This window comes from Stenella coeruleoalba (assembly GCF_951394435.1).
Source record: "Stenella coeruleoalba genome assembly, chromosome: 8".
Lineage (NCBI taxonomy): Eukaryota > Metazoa > Chordata > Mammalia > Artiodactyla > Delphinidae > Stenella > Stenella coeruleoalba.
The window spans coordinates 85,817,087-85,841,701 of record NC_137154.1 but is presented as its reverse complement, the minus strand read 5'-3'; positions in this window follow the sequence as shown (position 1 = coordinate 85,841,701).

The window sequence follows — 24,615 nt, the reverse complement described above, 5'->3', positions numbered from 1 at the left end:
TTTAGAGCAGTCTGGTTCTGGAGTCTCTGCCTTGGGCACTGCTATAAAGCTTTTATAAATGACAAATTTATTCCAAACAATGTTGTTACTTCATTTCATATCCATGACTTTTTCTTTTAAAAACAGAGCTAGAAAATATGTCCAAGAAAAGTAAGAGACTGATTTTGGAAGGGAAAAGAATGGTCATTAATCTAAAGCATTCTTTTCATAACCCACAAAACCAATCGTATTCACTATTAAGACATCATGAGTACCTTGGTGCCGGGGGCTACCTAAGGGTTAGAGATGAAACCAATAGCAGATCAATTCCCTGTATTAAGAAATCTGTGCCTATCATGTGCTTAATGAGCTTATATCCTAGGAAAACAGTTGAATGAAGTTTTTGCCATATACTATGATTGTTTAAGAACCTGAAAGAAAGTTGGGAGAAATATCAAGCAGCCAAAATATTACTTATAAACTTCAGTATTCTCCTTTTTGAAATCCCAGGGCTGTAGCTGGGGAGTGAGAAATGCCCATAGCCCAAGTGGGCCCTGACCCCCTTACCTTAAACTATGTAATTAATACGACTCCAAATACTAAACACTGTGCTAAATACTTATAAAAGCCAACCAAAGCCAGTGTAATTATCTAAAATGAAATCATACCATAGCACTCATTCAAAATGTTTCTATGGCACTAACGACCTGAAAGATCAAGTTCAATGTCTCTGATATATTACTGGTATATAAGACCATGTGTAATTCAAGCCCAACCAACATCTCTAGCCCTATCACCTCCCGCTTTCCACCATTCCTATCAAAATCCCATACCTTATCCCCTTAAACACTTGCTACTTTGTGACAGGAAGCCATGCTTTTAGATTTCTGTTCTTTTGAACAAACTGTTTCTTTTATCTAAAGCTATGCTGTCCAGTAAGGTAGCCGCTAATGATTTAAATTTAATTATAAACTAGTTAATATTGATAAAATGAAACATGCAGTTCCTTGGTCACACTATGCACATTTTTAAGTGCCCAATAGCCACATGTATTGGATAGTGCAGATACAGAACATTTTCGTCATCATAGAAATTTTTAAAGGACACCCTTGCTTTAAAGTACCTTGATTTCTTCTCAACCCTCAACTTCTGAATCCTTTAGAGTCTTACTCATTTTCAGGTTTCCACTAAAAAGTGACCCTGTTTGTGAAGCCTTCTTTGATGCCTCCCTATAAGCTATTTCCCATTGCATTTTTCTTATACCTCTGCTACAGTGCATATCAATTCTCTTATGGATGTGGTTATTTAGAAACATGAGAGAAGGGACTTTATGTTCTCATCTTTATATTCTCATCACAGTTCCTGAACTATAGTGATGATTTTTTGGATGAATGAATGGTTTGAGGTTAAAGACAAAGCTCCCTGAAATTAATTTTATTTTTCTTCTTCATTCCTGTAGAGTAGGAAAGAGAATGTTGCATAACCTTTTCATGGTGTTTCATGGAAGGTTGAGAAAGCAGGAACCCAGCTTTCTGACCCCTCTATGAATTCATAAGGTGTGCTGGGCTCAGGGGACTTGAATTTATTGCAACCTGTAAGTCTTCCCTGATTTCTGACAGGTGAATGTGGAGGTGGAACTGGTGTTGCTTCAACCCACTTCCCTGTATCGATATGCCTTAACTTCTGCCTTATCCAATGTTCTGCATCCCAATTTATATAGATTTTCAGGTGAAAGACATATACGTACATGATACCAATTAACCTCTGCAAATGCCTCATGTCCTAGGAATTTTGTAAAAGAAAAAGGTTTAATTGTGTGGTTAATATGAACAATTTTGTAGCAGTCACAATCTCTGGGACTATAAAATTACGTTTGTGTGCTTTGAGAGATCATAATCGTTGACTGTTTTTATTCCAATGAAGTCATCAATAGAAACAGAAAAACAGATTCATAATGCAACATAAAATGTTTTAAAAGTTATGAAAAGAATAATTTCCTTACCTCATGGCAGTTTAACAAAGGAAACTACAGAAAGCTATGAATAGATTATGAAAATTATTTTTTAAAAGGACAAATCCATTTTGTATGCTTTTAAGGAGGTCTTTTGAATAGACTAGGGAAAGTGATACAGCCTGGCATAGCAGAAAGAAAACAAGCTAAAGATACTGGAGGACCCATGTTCAAATCTCAACCCAGCCAATATACAGACCTTCCTGAATCAATTTTGTTGAGAAAAATAGGTTCTGGGTTATGCTCTGATAGCTATAGAAATAAGACAAGGAACATAAAATCTCTCTGTTTAATTAATAAAACAAGGAGAATCTTAAATTTCCACAGATGGACTGACAAAATTTTTGAGTAAGATCAGATGCTATCCTATGGACCATTCACATTGGAATTACTGAGGGAGGTAGGTGATTTTATTAGCTTCCTAAGGCTGCCATAACACAGTACCACAAACTGAGTGTCTTAAAACAATAGAAATTTATTTTCTCACAGTCTGGAGGCTAGAAGTCTGATATCAAGGTGTCACAGGGGCCATACTCTCTTCTAACTTCTTGTGGTTGCCAGTAATTGTTGGTGTTCTTTGGCTGGCAGCTGCATAATTCCAATCTCTGCTTCCACAGCCACATGGCCTTCATCTCTATGTGTCAGTGGTGTTCTTCTCAGTATGTGTGTTTATCTCTGTGTCTCATCTCCACTTGTAAGGATACCAGTAATATTGGATTAAAGGCCCACCTTACTCCAGTATTACCTTGTCCTTAATTACTTCTGCAAAGACCCTATTTCCAAGTTTGATCACATTCGCAGGTAGCAGGAGATAGGACTTCAACATAAGTTTTTGGAGAATATATTTCTACTCACAGCAATAATTATTAAAAATTCAGATCCCTAAGGCCCACTTTAGACCTACCGAATGGTCCCCTGACATTTCCGATGCAGCTTTCCATGTGACTTCAATATACTGTAAAGTTTACGAATGCTAGTCTAAGAAAACAATGAAAAGCTGGGATGATGGACCAGGATGAGGATGAAGCAAGTAAGACATTTTCCTCTGATACAAAATTAGAAGGATTACCAAAAAAGTCAGTAATCAAGGTAAATAATATTTTAATGCAATTTAAAAAAATCAAAATTAATGCAGAACAGTCTATGGTGAACAAAATATCAAAAATTTAATAAAGATAGGATCAGTATTATTGATTATTTCCCTTTTGCCTCAGTCTCCAATATAGCTTGGCACTGCACTGGTTACAGGCATGGTCCACTGAGAAAGGCTACCCTCTAAATAGTTAAGAACACTATTGCCTGATAAAGATGTTGTCTTGTAGTTCCCCAAGTTTCTCCAGTGCACATCTACCTTGTAATAGTGGTATTTAGGGAAATCAATGAAAAGGACTTTGGTCCACATTTGGGTCACAGTAAGCAAGTAAGAGAAAATTCTCATAGAAGTGAGATGTGAGTGAGATGATGAATTAAAGGGAAACAAGAAATCAGCCTGAGAGGTGACTAATTGAAATCCAGGCACCTCAAGAAAAACAACCCTGTCAATATCGGGTGGAGTGATAGGCAGACATTAGTTCTCCCCTTCTATGTGAGATGGGAGATTTAGCCATTTACTACATTTGTTATTGAAGGTAAGGCAATTATAAAAGGCTAGAAACACTTGGCAACTTTGAGTTGAATTTCATGTGGTATCAGGTTAGTTGGATATTATATTCATATCTAGTAGTCATACTGAGACCATAAAGCCATGACCTTTGAAAGCAGACATGTTAGGGCAAATCAACTGTGAAGAGAAACCTCTCAGGGAGTAAGTAGACCCGAAGCAGGGAGACTCAGGGGGTCTGAAATCTTAATGAGCTCTTTAGATGGACACTAAAGTTGACCGAAACTGCTGTGCACACTCAAATGTTATACACTGAATAACCAATAAAGTCCCTTCTGAGGTCCCCCGGGACCTCAGATTTAGCCCTGATTTAGTTTCCCACACACTGTTTGCCATCTAATCGCAGATCTTGCAGATCTTGGACTGGGCTGGTCTCTCAGTTACCACCACTACACTTCCTATCTTTCCACTGTTTTCCTTTACCCATAAATGAAATATAAAAGGTTTTTAAAAGCTTTCTTTTGGGGAAGTTACCTTTATTTTTTGATAATTATGCTTCACAGCTCCACCAAATTAAGTTGTAGACTTTCTGGATTCTTCTTTGTAACAGTCGGGTTACCTAAATTGTATATATGAGGAGAGGCTTAGTCCTTATCAGAATGTTATAGATAAGAAAGATGCCAAGACAATGGCAGAGGTATTCTAAATCAAGAAGTTGGAGGGTGGGATGGGAGTAGGCCCTAAAAATAAGACCTCTGTGCAGATTTAGGGCCTTTCACAGTTACTATGCCTAGAGATGATATTATAACCCAGGAAGTGTTGGCAGGGAGAAGTAAAATATTCTCTTGTTTATCAGCATTATTTCCAATTCTATTAAATATTTTATTGGGTCACTTCCCCTTGACAAATTCATAGATAATTAAAAAAAGATAAATATATTAAAAATTAAAATTGAATAAAAAGAAAGCAATAAAAGAGTAAGGAAAGAAGACTTTGACCATGTCTAGAAGTAGCCCTTCTCATTATTTATGATACAGAACAGCAGGCAGCACACTGAAATGGAGCAAAACCCGGGGTCAAATTCTGTGATCTTTAGCAAGGATCTTAATCCATTGGTTTTCTCATTTGTAATATGGCAGCTTTAATACCCTCTTCATGGGTTTGAGCTGAGGACAAAATGGGATGCCCTTTATAATGTGTCTGGTGTAGTGTTTGTAGATTCCTTTCCCCTACAGACTCCGGTGATTATGGCTGCTTCACTGATCTTCCCCCTTAATAGTTTGGCTCCTCGTATGTGCTCAGACCTCTGGATTTTAAAAAGACCTATTTTTAACCAGACCCTTTAGTTTGTGTTGCAAAGAAGCAGATGCAACTCTCTAGAGCTTCTCCAAGTGCTTCTCTTCAGAGAGTGGGCACTGGCAGCAGAATGAGATGTCTGGATAAGCCAGAAATCTGGATGCAGAGTTGAAAACATAAGGGATCTTGGCCCCAGAAAGGGTAGAAGAAGAAGGTAGCATTTGTATTTCCCAGGGAAGGAATCAGGGAAACTGGATTTATCCAAGCTCTCCCAGTCACTAGCAACTTAGGTAAATCTCTTACTCTTTCCAAACAATTTGAGGATAATATATAAATTGCTCATCTTAGAGTAATTGTGATGGTTGAAATAAATAATGCATGTGACCATAATGTTTGACATATAAATCTGTATTAGTTAGAGTACATTTTGACAGCTACAGAAAAATGAATTAACCAAGATACAAGACAGTCTTGAATAGATATTTGTTAAATGGATAATTGGCTCAAGATACCATCTCTGCCCACATTGCTAGATGTTTTCTATAGACTTTATGTATCTTCTTCAGCTTGCAAATTAATTCTTTGTTCTATTCAGTTCTACAAACATTTAGTGAATGTCTACAATACTCAGTGTTAGAGATACAGAAATAAGTATCAGCTTCTTCCTGGAGGAAGCTAATTTTTCTGAATATGTGTGTATATATATATATATATATATATATATATATATATATATATAACCCAATGTATATATACATATATATGCAAACCAATATCATGATATTCCACATATTATAACTAAAAACACATCATACCCCAAATGGAGGACTATTCCATTGCAAACCACTAAAGTATTGGAAGGTGTTTTCTGAAAGTGAGTTAGACATGTATTTCAAGGAGTTTGTGTTATATAAATTTTAGCTGTCAGAAAACTAGGAGGAGATCATAAAGTGAATGGACTGTGCTGCTACCAAGGGCAAAATCCTTTTGAAAATGGGCTGCCCTTTGGGATCTACCAAGTGGATCACACAGTAAATGCAAACTGATAATCCATCACTGGTGTCTCTACTTACAAATAACATCACAATCTACTAATATAGCCACTTGTGACTAGAACCTTACAGCATTTTTCTTACTCAATTGAATCTTGCCTTTATCTCACTGGATTGGCTGAATACTTTTTTTGTCTGTGACCCAGAGATAATGACTGACACAGAGCAACATCAGCCTGGAATCCCAACCAGAGGAGTTCAAATTAGGTTAACTTTGTGTTGCTAGGCTTACTCTCATGAAGTCTAGAATTACAGAGCAAGAAGCAGTCATTTTATTAGCTAAATACTGTCACATTTAAACCTTGTAGAAATGTGGCTGCTTAAAAGCCAGTGCAAAGGTAATATTGTCCATTTCATTTTTCTTGTGCAGTATCCAACACAGTGCCATGTAAAACCAGGTGCTTGATAAAGACCATTAGCCTCATTGGGTGAATGAAGTCTGGTTTATGGCATTCCTTAAATAAAGATAGGACTTAGATCACATAAGTTGACCAATATACAATCTCATTATCCAGCTGGTGTGTAATCGATGTTTACCTAGTTCACAATTGTTCCTTAATATTTTCTGTGTCATTATTTAAATTTTCTTCACTCTTCCACAGATGATAGGTTGAGAACAAGCTTCCCCATGAGCATTGCTCTTTAAAGGGCTCTGCTTCTGCCAAGACTATGAACAGGAAACATCCCCTCAGGGTTTTGTGAGGTCTTACATCTGGGTCATCACCTCTGCGGATGTTGCTGCTGTGGTCCAAAGATACAACCTCCTTCCTTATTCTTTGGTTTTCAGGACCATCCAGATCCCTTGTTCTCAACACTATGATACTTATTGCCTGCAATAGGTTGAAACACATATGTTATAATATTTACTGAAATGAAATTTCACCCATAATTTTAAAAAAATCAATAATGTTCTCTAGTCTAAAAAGAACTGAGGAGAAATAAAAGTATACAATTAAACAAATTTATTATAAAATAATACACATTTAAATATGTAAATGTGGGGAAATGACTACACTAGAAAACAAAATGAGGTAGTCAGTTGCATTTGCATGAAGAATTGCTGTGAATGCCACAGCTACAAATGTACTTTGACACAAGTTTTTTGCATTGGTTACTCAAATAGTGTGAGTGATGTTGTTGTCAGTGACAATTTTCTCAAATGATGAAAAACTCTTGGTACAGGTCCAAATAAAACAAAGTATAGTCTTCTTTCAGGTTACATGGTAGTTGTATTCCTGGAAATTCAGCATATATTGAAATGAATCTGCAAAAACATATTTTGAATTTATACATAATACAGAGTTAGATTCTAGGCTTGGAAAATCATCAATGGTTTTCCTTACATGAATATTGAAAAGGGCATTCAAAAGCCATGGACATGGGTCAAAAATGGAAAATGGGATAATTCCTTGTTGTATAGGACTGTACTATGCCTTACAGACTGTCTAGTACCACTAGCCTCAGTCCACTAAATGCCTTTAGGACTTCTTAATAACTGTGATAGCCAAAATATCTCCATAACTTTTCAAAACTTATTCCTTTGAGAACTACTAATTTAAAGAAGTAAAAAATTAAATTAGTCAAAAAAGAATAAGCAGAGGAGAATCCTGGGAAGATGTCTGTAGGAGCAGCATCACTTTTGAGTCTCTCTAAATTCACCTGTAAAAGTAGACAGAGGTGCTAGAAGAAACAACATAGGTAAAGAACAACTATCAAAAACAGAGCAGGGAAGGTGAATGGGGAGAGAATTTGAAGTTGCTGATTGGCTTACAGTTGTTAATTTAAGAATAAAAAGATATTATTTCAAATCAGATGTTAGGAAAGAAAAACGGGAAGGAAAAGAAGGGTTTTAACTCTATTTCAATATATTTATGGTGGGGAATCACTAGACAATAATCAAAAAAAGAGGGCTTAAGATGGTGAGTAAAAATATTAGTGTAAAAATAACCATTTGAGCAAAAATGCAAACACTCCTAAATACCAAAAATATACTTAAGAAAAAGAGGACAAAATAGACATGTAATTAAAATGCTGAGATAATTGGACATATATAAATATATGAAAAAAGGTAAATTTGCATCCATCTTTCATATCATTAAAAAGGAAAAAGTTCAAAAGGACCTGAAATCTAAGTTAACAAAATAGAATCCATAAAAGTATTAGACACAAACATGAATGAATTCCTTTATAACCCAGAAATAGGGAAAACATATATACCATAATTCAAAATCCAGTAGCAGTAAGAGAAGAGAGAAATAAATTTAATTGCATAAAAAATTTAGCATGGAAAACAAAAACTGTAAATGAAGGAACAAGACAACAAATTGGGGGAAATATTTTTAATTTTATATCACAAAGAAAGGATTACATTTTTTTAATATAAAAAAGTTCTAAAAATAAAAAGAGAAGATAAAAAAATAAGGTAGAGAAATAGTTTGTTTTTTTCTTAATCCAGCATCATTTATTATTTTTATTTATTTTTTACATCTTTATTGGAGTATAATTTCTTTACAATGTTGTGTTAGTTTCTGCTGTACAACAAAGTGAATCAACTATATGTATACATACATCCCATATAACTTCCCTCTTGAGTCTCCCTCTCACCCTCCCTATCTCACCTCTCTAGGTCGTCACAAAGCATTGAGCTGATCTCCCTGTGCTATGCGGCAGTTTCCCACTAGCCATCTATTACATTTGGTAGTGTATATATGTCAAAGCTACTCTCTCACTTCGTCTCAGCTTCCCCTTCCCCCACTGTGTCCTCAAGTCCGTTCTCTACATCTGCGTCTTTATTCCTGCCCTGCCACTAGGTTCAGCAGTACCGTTTATTTAGATTCCATATATGTGCATTAGCATAAGGTATTTGTTTTTCTCTTTCTGACTTACTTCACTCTGTGTGACAGACTCTAGGTCCATCCACCTCATTACAATTAACTCAGTTTTGTTCCTTTCTATGTCTGAGTAATATTCCATTGTATATATGTGCCACATCTTCTTTATCCATTCATCTGTCAATGGACATTTAGGTTGCCTCCATGTCCTGGCTATTGTAAATGGTGCTGCAATGAACACAGTGGTGCATATAGCTTTTGGAATTATGGTTTTCTCAGGGTATATGCCCAGTAGTGGGATGTCTGGGTTATATGGTAGTTCTGTTTTTAATTTTTTAAGGAACCTCCATACTGTTCTCCACAGTGGTTGTATCAATTTACATTCCCACCAACAGTGCAGGAGGGTTCCCTTTTCTCCACACCCTCTCCAGCATTTATTGTTTCTAGAGTTTTTCATGATGGCCATTCTGACTGGTGTGAGGTGATACCGTATTGTGCATTTGATTTTCATTTCTCTAATGATTAGTGATGTTGAGCATCTTTTCATGTGTTTGTTGCCAAACTGTATGTCCTTTAGAGAAATGTCTATTTAGGTCTTCTGCCCATTTTTGGATTGCGTTGTTTGTTTTCTGATATTGAGCTGCATGAGCTGTTTGTATAGTTTGGAGATTAATCCTTTGTCAGTTGCTTTGTTTGCAAATGTTTTCTCCTATTCTGAGGATTGTCTTTTTTTCTTGTTTATGGTTTCCTTTCCTGTGGAAAAGCTTTTAAGTTTCATTAGGTCCCATTTGTTTATTTTTGTTTTTATTTCCATTTCTCTAGGAGGTGGGTCAAAAAGGATCTTGCTGTGATTTATGTCATAGAATGTTCTGCCTATGTTTTCCTCTAAGAGATTTATAGTGTCTGACCTTACATTTAGGTCTTTAATCCATTTTGAGTTTATTTTTGTGTATGGTGTTAGGGAATGTTCTAATTTCATTCTTTTACATGTAGCTGTCCAGTTTTCCCAGCACCATTTATTGAAGTGGCTGTCTTTTCTCCATTGTATATTCTTGCCTCCTTTGTCAAAGATAAGGTGACCATATGTGCATGGGTTTATCTCTGGGCTTTCTATCCTGTTCCATTGATCTATATTTCTGTTTTTGTGCCAGTACCATATTGTCTTAATTACTGTAGCTTTGTAGTATAGTCTGAAGTTAGAGAGCCTTATTCCTCCAGCTTCATTAGCAAAGATATGCAAGTTTCTCTTAACTAGATGTAAGGTAATCAAACTCACCCATCATAATATAAACACAAATTAAAACTGTGCTTAAATACCATTTATCACCTATTAGGTTGGTTAATATAGAAAAGCTAGACAACATAATATTTTGGCAAGGCTGTGAGGAAATAGATACTTTCATACACTGTAGTAGAAATAGAAGATGAAACAAACCCTATGGTAGGACATTTTTCAATACCAAGCAAAATAAATAATTCACTTACCCTTTAGCCCAGCAGCCAAACTTCTAGGAATTTCATTCCAAAGATATACTGGCAAAAATATGAAAAGATGTAGGACCATGACTAGTCACTGCAGAATGATTATTAATAGGGAAAGACAGAAACAGTATTAATATCTATCAAGGCGGAACTGGACAAACAACTATGGTATATCCACTTAATAAATTTATATGCAGCTGTAAAGGACTTAGAAAAACTGATAAACTACTGTGAAATATGTTGCAGAATATATGGTTTTGTGGAGAAAAAGAAAAACACAGGAAATACTTATATAGAATGTTTAATCTGATGCAGGAAGGAATATGGATATACTTTGTTTAAAAAAAAAAGAAAGGAAAGGATAAACTATAAAAAGGAGGTTGTCTATAGAGGGAAAGGGAATAGAGTAGAAGGGACAGGGATAAAAGCTAGACCCATTTGTTTGTATTATAGATTTGACTTTGGAATACATATATAATATATTTTGCATAATTATGAAACAAAATTAAATTAAAAAATCAATCTCAAGACTTAAATATGTACTGAGTTGATAGTATAACCACACAGAGAAGAACTATTCCAAGTGACCTTGAAGCACCATTATTTGCATGTATTTCCTAGTGGGATATAACCTAAGGATAACATTTGCTGAAAAAAACAACTAAAGTATTTACAATGATTGTATTTTTGGTGCTAGTGTTGGTATTGCTATCCTGAGATTGGTGTCTGTGTAGTGTAGGACAAAACAAATGAGTACTTACATACTATTCTACCTTTCTCATTCCCAGTGTTTTCAAGAATTGAAATTCTTTGCATAGAAGAAGGAGATATAAATGTAAGCTATAAGAAATTATGTAAAATCTCTATGATCCTCAATTTAATAAGTATAAGTTTAAATCCATGATTTATTTTAACTTGCACATATATATAATTTTTATTTCATAACTCTGTTTACTCAAAAGGCCTGGAAACAATGATTTCTCTGTAGCAATAATATTCCTGACTTCCAGATTGTGGTATTAAAAATACCATTTTCCACTACAAGAAAACCAGGGTTTCTTGGAGAACTAACTGATTCCAGGTTTGGGGCAGAAAATGTACCACATGAGCTTGGAACATTTTGTCATTAGTAGATCAAGAAAACTATTAAAGACTACAGAGTCATGTCAAAAGGATTGAGGAGGAAACTTAGACTCCTACTGGTTAAACTTGAGACAATTTGAGCATCGGTAAGGATAAGAACTATAAATTATTGGAGCTTGTCAACGGATTTATGGTTAAATCACGAGTTCACAAAGTTATTTTTTAAAAAAATTCCCATTGATCACTGTTGGGAGATGGTAGTGGACCAAATCGTTATTTTGAAATCTGGCAAATTAGGTAAAGAATAAAACACTTATCCTATCATTTCCACTAGAACTAATTCACCACATGAATGAAAAGTTGATGAAATAGTTTCTCTTTGTAGAAGTTTTCAGCTCATAAAAAAGAGGGATCATGAAATTTTATTACCATTTTCAACCTCTACTTAATTAATGGATCTAGACATTGATCATTAATGTCTGTTAACAACCTCAAAATGGAGACCATCACACACAATATGTTTCCAAGTGGGAGAACAAGGCACAATCTATGAAACAGCCATGCCAAAAATCAAATCTGAATTTGATCAAATCTCTGTATCCAACTATCAATTTAAGTAATACAAAGGAGAGAGAAGCATATTAAACAGCATGATGGGAATGAATGAGCAAAATCCAAAATGTAGGAAATTCTACACAACAAATGAATGGTTTCTTCAACAATAAATTGCAAGAAAAATAAAGAACTAAAAGGAGAATGCATAGGTTAAAAGAGACTTAAAAGACAGATCACCAATATCTAAGGGTCTTATTTGGATACATATTCAAGAAACAACTTAAAAACTTAAAAAAATATAAGCATGGACATTTATAAGATGATTAGAAATTTCAGTGCTGATGTTTTGGTATTATTAGAAATTGGTATTATATTTTAGATGTGATAATAGTATTGTGGTTATATTTTTTAAAATACATTATGTCTTAGAAATTCATACTGAAATATTTGAAACGGATGATGTCTAGAGTTTGCAAGAAAATAATGCAGGAGTGGAATGGTGAGTGAGGAAAGAGATGGACCCAGTTTGGGCCATATATTGGTAATTGTTGGGGCTGGATCACAGCTTCACGAATTTAATTATATTATTCTTTCTATGTACATTTAAAATGTTCTATATAAAAAACTTTTCAAAGTACATTAAAAAAACACAAATATTCAGAATGGTAGTAGATGAAATTAAATTGCTACTACTTTAGATAGATGGGCATGGCAACATATATACCTACAAAGTTCCTGAGTTTCTCTCCCCTTACCAGATCCTGTTCTGTATCCACTTTCTTCCCAGGGTCTCTTTCTCTTTTTCCTCTTTTCAGCAATATTCTTTTGTTCTCTGTTATGTCTACTGTGTCCTTCCCCTACTTTTCTATCTCCCTTTCTATTTCTTCCACATTGTGCTCTCTTCTCCTTTCTCTACTACATCCTCTTTTTTCCTGATTCTGCTAACAACTGGCCATGACACTGAACTGAGATTGTTTTCTTTTTAAAATGGTGAAAACAATGGATTAAAGTTTTATGTTTTTGATCTTGTTTGAAAAGTAGGTGAATTGACTAATTTCCTGATGGGGAAGTTGCAGGTTCTTACTCAAACCTGATCGTGGAAAAGTTGAAATCAAAACCGAAACTATTCCAGCTCCCTCTCTGTCCATGGTAGCTGAGATGAGGGGCATCCACACTTATGAGGTCTCCTGATAAAGAGGAAAGACTAAGGGGTACCGAACCTTCCCACTCTGTAACCCACTCGAGTGAGATCTCACAGCAGCGGTCCTGGATGTGCAGAGCTCTGCACTGACCTTCCTCCAGGAAACAGAATTTCTTTGGGAGTTGGTGTAGGGTGTGTTTCTGGTGCCTCCCTGTCAGCAATATGGTTGATCACTGCTGATAAACAGCCGAACCATCAAGAAAGTTCCTTCTTTTTCTACTTTATGTCTGCTCATGTGAAGTCAGTTGAAAGCTTTCCTTGATCAAAGGCTGCTGGCAGAGGACTACAGGACTTTTATTATTTATTATTTATAGAGCATCACAAGTGTTACACAGTGGTTTGCAAAACATAAAACACCAGAGAGAAAAGCCATGCTGTGAGGAGGTGACAATTTAAATGAAATGTAAACATCATCATGGACAACAGTAAAACTCTTCAGAGGTAGAAATATGGGGTCTTTAATTTGGGGGGAATCTGGGCAGAAGCAGATTCTAAGAGGAATGCACCTACAGAAAACCCATGGCAGAATGCCAATTAACATGTATTCCACAGACCATGTATAATTTAATGCTCAGTGGACCTATAAAATCAATGCAAATGAGAATGAAGTATTTCTCATTAAATTATCAAAGGTTTAAAAACTTATACTATGTAATTTTTGTGAAGGTGCTGAAACAGTGTCATCATCATACTCATTTCTGGAATATTTTATATTGGTAGAACACTTTAGGAAAGTAATTTAGTATTATGTATCTGTTAGGATTCTTATGTAAGACTTTAATCCTTTTGCAGTATTTATAACTTTAACATATTGCAGAAGACAGTACAGTACAATTCAGCCCTTATGTACAACACAGCATTGAACATCCTGTATTCCTATTATCAAGTGCATTTCTTCTCTCTGTTATATCACACTTTCAGGCAATTTATTCTAGTCCCCATGAGCTTTTATTCACCGCAATTTTTTTTGTAACACCCAATATCTCCCTATTATATCAAGAGGTATAGAAGTAGTTTTCCTTTTAACCCTGTATTTCAATTTCTAGGATCATACTCTAAAGAAATTAAACTAAAAGAAGCAAAAGTAATCTGTATAGATAAAGATATTCATAGAACTATTTATAGTATAAAAATATAAACAACCTGATATCAAGTGGAAGATTCAATAAGTAATTATGATACATTCAATTGATATAGTATTTTTATAGTATTTAAATAATGATTTTGCAGATTATATAGTAATGTAAAGGATACTTAGACTATAATATTAACAAATAAAAGCGAAATATAAAATTAAATGTCTAAGACTCTCCTGGTGGTGCAGTGGTTAAGAATGTGCCAGCCAATGCAGGGGATACGGGTTCGAGGCCTGGTCCGGGAAGATCCCATGTGCCGCATAGTAACTAAGCCTGTGCACCACAACTACTGAGCCCACGTGCCACAACTACTGAAGCCTGTGTGCCTATAGCCTGTGCTCTGCAACAAGAGAAGCCACCACAATGAGAAGCCCACGCACCACAAGGAAGAGTAGCCCCTGCCTGCCGCAACTAGAGAAAGCACACAAGAAGCAATGAAGGCACAATGCAGCCAAAAATAAAAATAAATAAATAAATAATTTTAAAAAGAATTAAATATCTAATGTTACTATAACCAAATCAGAAAAAAAAAATGGTCCAGACGAAGAGGAGAGAAGCCACTATAGTAACCTGCTAAATGTGGTCAGAGTAGGGTGGTGGGGTTACAGATGATTTGTTTTTGTTTCTCCATTATTTAATATTGCTTGATATGCTAATAAATGTGGGTTTTGCTAATATACTTTTGAAATGAAGGAAATAAAGGAAGTGTAAGTGACAGAATAAACATTGTGTGTCATCTTTTGTGTAAATCTCTACCTACAGTGTAAAGTTAATAAATCTTTTTTTATTTTTATTTATTTTTATTTTTTTTTGCGGTACGCGAGCCTCTCACTGTTGTGGCCTCTCCCGTTGCGGAGCACAGGCTCCGGATGCGCAGGCTCAGCGGCCATGGCTCACGGGCCTAGCCACTCCGCGGCGTGTGGGATCTTCTCAGACCGGGGCACGAACCCGTGTCCCCTGCATCGGCAGGCAGACTCTCAACCACTGCGCCACCAGGGAAGCCCAATAAATCTTTAAAATTGGTCAGAAAAACTATTCCAAGGCTTTCTGGACCACTGTCCATGCAAGAACTCTTTGTGGAACCCTATGGAGCAGACTTCTCTAGGGAAGGAATTTGATTTTTCCTATTTTATATTTATCTTAATATTTGTACCGAAAATAAAAAAGATGCCTGTTCCATAATAGCTACTTTAGGATTTTCTGTGTGGTACTTGTATAATCAAAAATCCATAGCACTAAAATGTCCCTATATAAAGAGATCTTGTGTTTAATAATACAACTGATGACAAAAATAAGAAGGAAGTAGTGTAATGAAATTTGTAAAAAATAGTCAAGAAACATTCAAAATGAGATATGTATGTAGGGAAGCTTAGCCCAAGCTTCCTCCTATTAAGCTCCCAGGGGCTTGAAGAGGTATTGCTCAGATTCTGAATGACTAATCAATATTGGTCAATAATGATTCTATTTTGATGAAAACAGCACTGCATATTTCTATTTACTCTTCTGACATTTGATAGCACCTGGGCTTCTTTTGAAGTGCTATGTCCTGGGCAGAATGTGAATTTTGGAGACAGATCTCAGCTCAAATCCCAGCAACACTACCACATACTGGCTGTGTGACCTTGGGCAGGTTACGATGATGTTTATGTAACACAGCGACTCACAAGGGGTAACAACAGCCCCTAGATGGCTGCAGGAATCAGGGCAACAGCTTAAATATAAGGTGTTTTCTGTTGTTGGTGAATCCCCTGCAGCCAGGTAGAAAGCTTCCTGGCCTCTCACATTGTCACTTTAGAAGTGGCAAGAACTGCCCATTGGTGGGAACAATGTGGTTAATATGCAGCAAGAAAGTCTCCCCAGTGTCCCAGCAAGAATATTTCCACTACTCTGCTCTGAACTTCGACACTCCCCCACCTCCTGCCCCAACTTCACTCCATTCTCAGCACCATCTGATTCTGTCCTCCTTTAAATCTTCAATCAGCCTCATTTATCAGGATCTCCATACACTTTCATATCTAAATCTACAGTGTTTCTTTGGAACAGACTTGTTTCACCCTTTGTTTTCATTGAAGTTAAATCCTCTAACTGACCTATTTCCACCTATCCATTCCCACATTTTCCTTAACAGATCCCACTTATCACCCCCCTGTGCTGCCATGCTCCCCTTGTAAGTTCCAGCCCTCCCATAAGCCCAGCCAGCCCCTTAGCTGGCATTTGGCAATAAATCTCACAAACCTATGCCAGGAGCACATGTCTCTCTCTTCCTGGAAAGGGAAAAGCAATGATCAGGCCAAAGGATGCTGATGTTCGTAACTGTGTGCTAATTATCAGCTAATAAATCAGTCCCCCCACCCCTTTCACATCACCCACAACCAACTTCTCAGCATGAGACAGTATTGCAAAGTGGATATGAGGTGAAGGCTCTGGCATCTGACTCCTCAGGTGAATCATGACAAAAAAATGTAAAATTCTTAGTGCCTGGAATTTGGTAAGCACTCATCAAATGTGAGCTATTGTAACATCTCCACATCCTCTGCAAGGAAGCTGTGGCCAGCTGTTGTTTGACCTCCTCATGGAGGTCACTCAGTGCAGCTTCTAGGACCCTCTATCCTTCACAGTTCTCACCCTTCTTCTCCCCGCTTCTCTGAATTTCCCAGTTGACCTGACCAGAGGCTATTTACTGTTGTGGAATTCTAAACCTCTTAGAATGCGAAAAGCTATGGGCCCATAATTTTGCATGCCACTTTTGGAGTTCACAAAACTTCTAAATACTATCTCTGGACCTCAAGGTTTTTTTTAACTTTTTATTTTATATATATTTTTATTTTATATTTTATATTTTTAACACAATATTGATTAACAATGTTGTGTTAGTTTCAGGTGTACAGCAAAGTGATTCAGTTATACATATAAATGTATCTATTCTTTTTCAAATTATTTTCCCATTTAGGTTGTTACATAATACTGAGCAGAGTTTTCTGTGCTAAAGAAGATGTGGCACATATATACAATGGAATATTAGTCATTAAAAAGAATGAAATAATGCCTTTTGCAGCAACATGGATGGACCTGGACCTCAAGTTAAGAGCCCTAGGTTTTAGGATTAATTTGTCAAGTGGAGATTTTTCTTTAAGTATTACAAATCACCATCATTTAAGTTATTAATATATCTCTGTTGGTGTACGTATATTTTTACATAAAGTAAGGCATTTCCTTGATGGGGGCTAATCAAGTCAAATAAGCAAATCATTTTGATCTATACAGGCTGAATTGGATCAACTTGTAGAAATGGTTTGCATTGCCCTCGAGGGCATCGACAGATAGCCAATCTAGATTCCAGCCCCCAGTGCTGTCTCTTACTGTGTTATCTGACAGTAAGAAGTGCCTAACTTCTCTGGTTTTTGTTTTTCCATCTATAGAATAAGATAATAATTCTAACAGTATGGGATCCCTCAAGTGGTTAATGACTAAATAAGATAATACTTATGAAGCCCTTACCATAGCACCTGGCACATTGTATGTTTTCAGTAAGTGTTAGCTACCATTAAATGGCAAGTCTATCTCCTTTTCCTGTTTAAAATCATTTGCATAATTTGACAATCCTGCAGATCTTGTGGAGTTGTGATAGCAAATAATGATTTGCCCAAAGCTTTTTAGATGGACAGGCACAAATCCAAGAACAATATCTTGGGCAGTGAAGTAAATCTCCTTCCATCCTTTCTGACCCCAAAAAGAAATCAGTGGGCAAGGATAAATGTAACATTTGCTATATTTAGGGAAACTGACTTTGGGGACATTTTCTCTTCAGCCATAAATGCTTTAATACCTAAGTACTTAAAAATAAGCTGTCACCATTCTGTGTTTGTTTAATGACATTCTTAGGTTTCACCTTTGTATTAACAAGTCTTGTTGTGGGGAAGCTGCCTTTGAATAGCAGGATGGACCACAGTGCCATGCATGACATTTATTTACCCAGCTCTGGTCCATGGTAATAATTAATTTTATAATAAGATTTAGCTACTTTGCTAGGCAGAAATAAAATTTCATGTTTAGTGGCTTATTTCTTATTTAATTTACACTAATCACTGTTTTAAACAAAACACATGACATACAGAATGTGTTTTGTTTAAAAGCACATCATAGCATGTCAGCATGTGACATACACCAGAGACCCAAGGTCTTCAATCCCCCAGCTTCGAGGCGTAAGACATATACATTTTCTGAGTGAATCAATATTTCATACAGTGTGCCTGTGATTTATAAATAAATTAATCCATATGTGTTGAGACTTTTCTTACTGTGATTTGCATTTATTTTCTAGCTCTAGATTCCTTAAAATTTGAATGGAGAAAGCCTCATTGGGACTTTCATTTTATTTGCAAGACCTAGAAAGAGCCAAGATAAATCTTTCCGTGACTAGGAAGCAAACTTTTATTTCAGGAGAAATTACTTTACATCTAAATTAGCTTGTATCTCCAGAACTCTTGTCTCAGGTGTGATAAGCCATAAATAATTTCCAATGTCATGTTGGTAAAATTAAAAACCATGAAAAACTATTTGAAGCAATTTACAACTTGACAGAGGAACGAGATTCTGTTTAAAGGGTAGTAAATTTTTCCTCCACTGAATTTAGACTAAGGTGCAGAGAGGATGAGAATTCGAAGAAAACAAAATAAAATTTTGTCCTTTCTTCCCTGGAACTTTAATATTCAGGTTGAGTGTATGCCCATTTTCCAAAGTGAAAAACCAGTTTCCACATCCTTTCAAACATTTTCTTTCCTTTGAATGATTTCAGGAACATTGCGAGGTCATTTTTTTGGATTTCTATTTCCTAATTTTTCTCATTTTGGTTTGTGCTTCGACATGGGTGCTAAACTACAGTATCTTTGGAGAAAAGCACCTTAAGACTTATTGCAGGTTCTGGTCACATAGTAAATGTTCCTTTCTGGAGCCGGCAAACTGTTATCTTGACTCAAATGCTAAACTTCTGTCACAAACCATCCATTCACATGGATGCCAGGCATGGCTGGACAGTGCCTCACAGTGAGCAATGTGGATCATATATCTGCCCTGAAAGAGAAATTTATTTGTCTTAGGTCTCTCCTGCCAACACTCGATTACAAGCCAGGCTCCTAACACTGCAGAGGCTCTCACCAGACAGGCAAGCAACCAGCTTAGACCAGATGCAAGAGGGAAGAGATATGGGAATATATGTATATGTATAGCTGATTCACTTTGTTATAAAGCAGAAACTAACACACCGTTGTAAAGCAATTATACTCCAGTAAAGATGTTAAAAAAAAAAAAAAAGAAATCAGTCTTTTATTCCAGTCTGCTCTTGCTGTTGGCATTTCTTCCATTCTTAATTATCACACTTGTCACCTAGACCCTGGTAGGATGAACGTCACATCCCATATCATGCTGCAGAACCATTTTCTGAGCAAATATCCTCTTGCAGACATTGGAAGTACAAAGAACAAGAAGGGGAAACATCAGCTAAGGGCAAGCGAGGGAAACAGCGTCTTGAGGTGAGTGAGGTAGGCTCTGCTAGCTCTTTCCTTGGGTCACTGAATCTTCCTGGGGAACTTAGATCCATGAGCCTTTACGTTTACTCTGCAGGGTGCAGTGTCAGCAGGAAGGTGTCCCATGTGACTCCCTGGGAGTCTTGGTCTAATCTTGCAGTAATCTGCTCTTAAAGTTGTTAAAGTGGGTCAAAATGGCATGACAGCCAAAGTTGGCCAAAGGAAAACACAAGGTCTGAGTTTTAGTTGTCCACAGGCTACTTATCTCTATTTATTATTATACATGTATACATTTTATTGGAATATAGTTGATTTACAATACTGTGTTAGTTTCAGGTGCATGGCAAAGTGATTCAGTTATATATATATATATATTTTTTCAATTATAGTTTATTGAAGATATTGAATATAGTTCCTGTTATTCAGTAAATCCTTGCTGCTTATCTATTTTATGTATAGTAGTGTGTATCTGTTAATCCCATACTCCTAATTTATCCCTCACCCAACCCTTTCCCCTTTGGTAACCATAAATTTGTTTTCTATGTCTGTGAGTCTGTTTCTGTTTTGTAAATAAATTCATTTGTATTATTTTTTAGATTCCACATGTAAGTGATATCATATGATATTTGTCTTTCTCTGTCTGACTTACTTCACTTAGTATGATAATCTCTAGGTCTATCCATGTTGCTGCAAATGGCATTATTTCATTCTTTTTTATGGCTGAGTAATATTCCATTTTATATATATATATATATATATATATATATATATATATATATATACATATATATACATATATACCACATCTTTTTTATCCATTCATCTGTTGGGTGGAACTTATGTTGCTTCCATGTCTTGGCTATTGTAAATATTATTTTATATTTTTATTTTTGCTGAGCTTTGTTTTCTTTTTATCTGTTCTGATCTCATGTTCCTCCCTATTTTGTTCACCTCAAGTAACTATTGTTACAAATCCCTAAACACATATAGCAACAGAATGTCCATGTTCACTGATCTGACATCTTGTTTTGAAGAAGACTATTTTTTAGAGCAGTTTTAGGTTCACAGCAAAATTAAGAGGAAGGTTCAGAGATTTCCCTTATGCCTCCTGCCCCCACACATGCATAGCCTACCCAGTTATCAACGTCTTCCACTAGAGTGGTACATTTGTTATAGCTGATGACTTACATTGACATCATAATCACTCAAAGCCCATACTTTACATTACAGTGCACTCTTGGTGTTATATATTCCATGGGTTTGGACAAATATATAATGACACATATTCACCATTGTGTATCACACAGAGTATTTTCACTGTCCTAAATATCCTTGTGTTCTGCCTATTCATCCTTCTCCACCCCTGCAACCCCTGGCAACTGCTGTGGCACCTCATTTTTTTTATAGATTTCCATTCATAACTCATTGTGTATAACAAGAAGGATGTGTCACTTTTCAAAAAAATCCTCCCCAACCTCACAGAGTGAAGTAAGTCAGAAAGAGAAAAACAAATACCATATGCTAACACATATATATGGAATCTAAAAAAAAAAAAAAAGGTACTGATGAACCTACTGGCAGGGCAGGAATAAAGATGTAGACATAGAGAATGGACTTGAGGACAAGGTGGAGGGGGGAAGCTGGGGTGAAGTGAGAGTATCATCAACATATATGCACTACCGAATGTAAAATAGTTAGCTAGTGGGAAGCAGCAGCATAGCACAGGGAGATCACCTCTGTGCTTTGCAATGACCTAGAGAGGGTGGGAGGGAGAGGGTGGGAGGGAGATGCAAGAGGGAGGGGATATGGGGATATATGTATGCATATGGCTGATTCTCTTTGTTGTACAACAGAAACTAACACAGTATTGTGAAGCAATTATACTCCAATAAAGATCTATTAAAAATAATATGGCTGTTTTTGTTTATTTATGACTTCATTCCTATTTTCTATGGCTGCAGGTCTTATATCTTATTTTGCCATACTGGGTAGAATTTTATGAGCCTGTCACTTCACTTTCTTTACTGTTTTTCTTGACTGTAATGGGAAATGAGCTAATATATAACTAGAGGCACATCATTATGGGAATAGTTAGGACAAATAAATGGTGATTAACTAAGATCGTGTGGTTCAAAGTTAAATTTGATGGTAAGTATTTTTGCCCCTATGAAAATTTTTGTAATTAAAGCATGAAATATTAAATTGGCTATTAATGATATTCAGCTACCATGAATCTGGAAAGTGCCACGTTCATTCTGTAGTTTTACATATGCTTAATGACTTTTACTAAGAAAAATTAAAATTATTAAAAAAATGTAATAATACATCCTTACATCTCCATGATACTTCAATATATCTTGACATATATATATTTATTCTCAATAACATTAAACCATTTTACTTTCTTGAAAAACAAGTGATACGTTTAATTAACAATATAATTCTTTAACAGGTGAGTGAACTAACTTCTGTTAAACCCTGATTCTTTCTAGCTATTTCACATACGCTATTTAATTTAATCCCATAGAAGCCCTGAACATTTATCTCTACTTTTCGGTTACTCTCATTTTCCAGAGGATGAAATTTGAGGCTTAGAGAAGTTAAGCAAGGTAGAAGGCGGTAGGGCTAGGATCAAAATTCAAATCCACCTAGATCTTAAACCATTGCCTGAAAACTCATGTTCATCACCTATGCTATTAATCAGGATTTGTGGTTTATTGTAATTGTAAATAAATTCATTTGGATTGGCTTGTAAATATTGTTTCATGGTTTGTCATGTCTGAATGTGGTGTCTATGGGTCTAGCTTTATGAAAAGTTCAGGTTGTTGAATCATTTACCTCTCCTGGCAGACTAGAGGGATTAATTAGTTGTATCTGAGGGAAGAGCCTCTAGTAGTGTAACAGGCCGCTCAGGCACTGAGAAGGGAAGAGTAATTCAGAGGTCTGTGGTTTCAGGGAGATCAGAGAAGAGACAGGCTGATTTAGAGAAAAGGCAGAACAAGGAGATCGATGGCTCTGTGTTGTCATTTGGTAATTCAGAGAAGTAACAAGGTAGTGTCTCTTGGTTTTTAAATATTGGGACTTGTTCTACTTGATTGAGAATAAACTTAAAGAGAACCAAAACAGAATAATTAAAATTGAGTTAGGAAGATACAAAGAAGCAAAGAAATAGGACTGAAGGAAAATACAGTACTTCAAAATATTATCAGTAGTTATGTCTGGGAGTAGAAGGACAAATTATTTTTCTCTTTGTTTTTTTTTGTTTTTTTTTTTACTTATGGATTCTTTCTATTAAATATGCACTGTAAACACAATTTAGAAAAAAGTGCATTGTTACTATCATTTTTTGGTAACATAGCATGATGATTTTTAAGTACTCTGGAAACTAAGCCTGATTGAGTTTTAAAACTAGTTTTACAACTTATTAGCTTTGCAACATTGGACAAGTATACACCCTCCCTGAGCATTAGTATTTTTACTTATTAAGTTACTACTGAGTACTATTTATTGAAAAAGTGACTGCTTTATAATTAATAAAATTACAATTATTATTTCTAGTGTCTAGAATGTGTTGTTAGTTATTAGTAGAATTATTTAGTTTTCTTCTTTTTATGAGTTAACAACTTTATTTTAAATAATTAATAATTAAAAGTGTGATATTTCCTAAAGATTTTTTCCCCTAAAGATACCCAGGTCGTAACTTCAAGGTTCCCCTCAGTACCACCCTGCAACATCACAAACCAGCTACTGGCTGTGCATAGACAGCAGGGAAAGCTTAGATGAGGGAGAGCTCTTGCTCAGCCAGGATATTTCAAACCTTCAGTTGGTGACTGTAATACTGGGAAGCTGTAGGAACTGTATATCTGTGCTATCAGCTCACCCATGTGGCCTCAGAAGTTCCATTTCTATCTTAACTTTGTGAAACTCAGTAAGCATTCAATACATGTTTAAATATAAGACTTTGACTACATGTAACCCAAATACATTCCAGGGTCCATGTGGCCCACATTTGTCACAGTGTCACAGGAGAAGAAATACAGTCCTGCAACTAAAAGTAATAAAAGTGATTCCAATCTTTACTTACTTCTCTCAAAGAACATCACTATTATCAGTCACAACACTGACATAGCACTAAAAAATCCATTTTTTTTGCTCAAGAGGAATTTCTCAAGACTTAATTTTTCTTAAAATTCTTTTCCCTATTTATCTTGCTCTTCCCCTCTCATATCCCAGGGCTTCCTCTAAGACTCTCCCACCCACAATATTCACCTTCTCTTGTCAAAACTGCCTCTCACCTTATACCAGTCAGGTTTCCCTTGTGTTCTCCCACCCCAACATTTTTATTCTTATTTTTACTCTGGAGTAAACCATGGCCTTTTTGACTAAAAATATTCTTGTTTTCTCCTTTCCCACCCGCCACAACAATACACCCATCTACTGAATATGACCAAGGGGCCTGAAGAGGATATGGAGAATAAAATAATCTGTATACCCATTACACATGACAGCTATATCATGTTTAAAACAAGCACAAGGATGCTCTAGTTTCCAAAGATATTTTATTATATTAAATGACTATATATGCAGCAAATTGCCTTAATCCCATTATACTTTTCTATTATCAATAGTACTAATAGGTACAATTAGTCAAACACCTACTATGAGCTAAGTATTGTATAACCTACTATGTTATCTATTCTTCATAACAAACTTCTGAGAGTTTAGCTAGCTTGCCTAAGGTGATATAGTAAGTGGTAGAATTAAGATTTAATCTGAAAAAAGAAAGGGATTTAATCTTGATCTCAGATCTACATAACTCCAAAGCCCATGAGATTACCCACTATACTATTTCTAAGTAATTATAAGA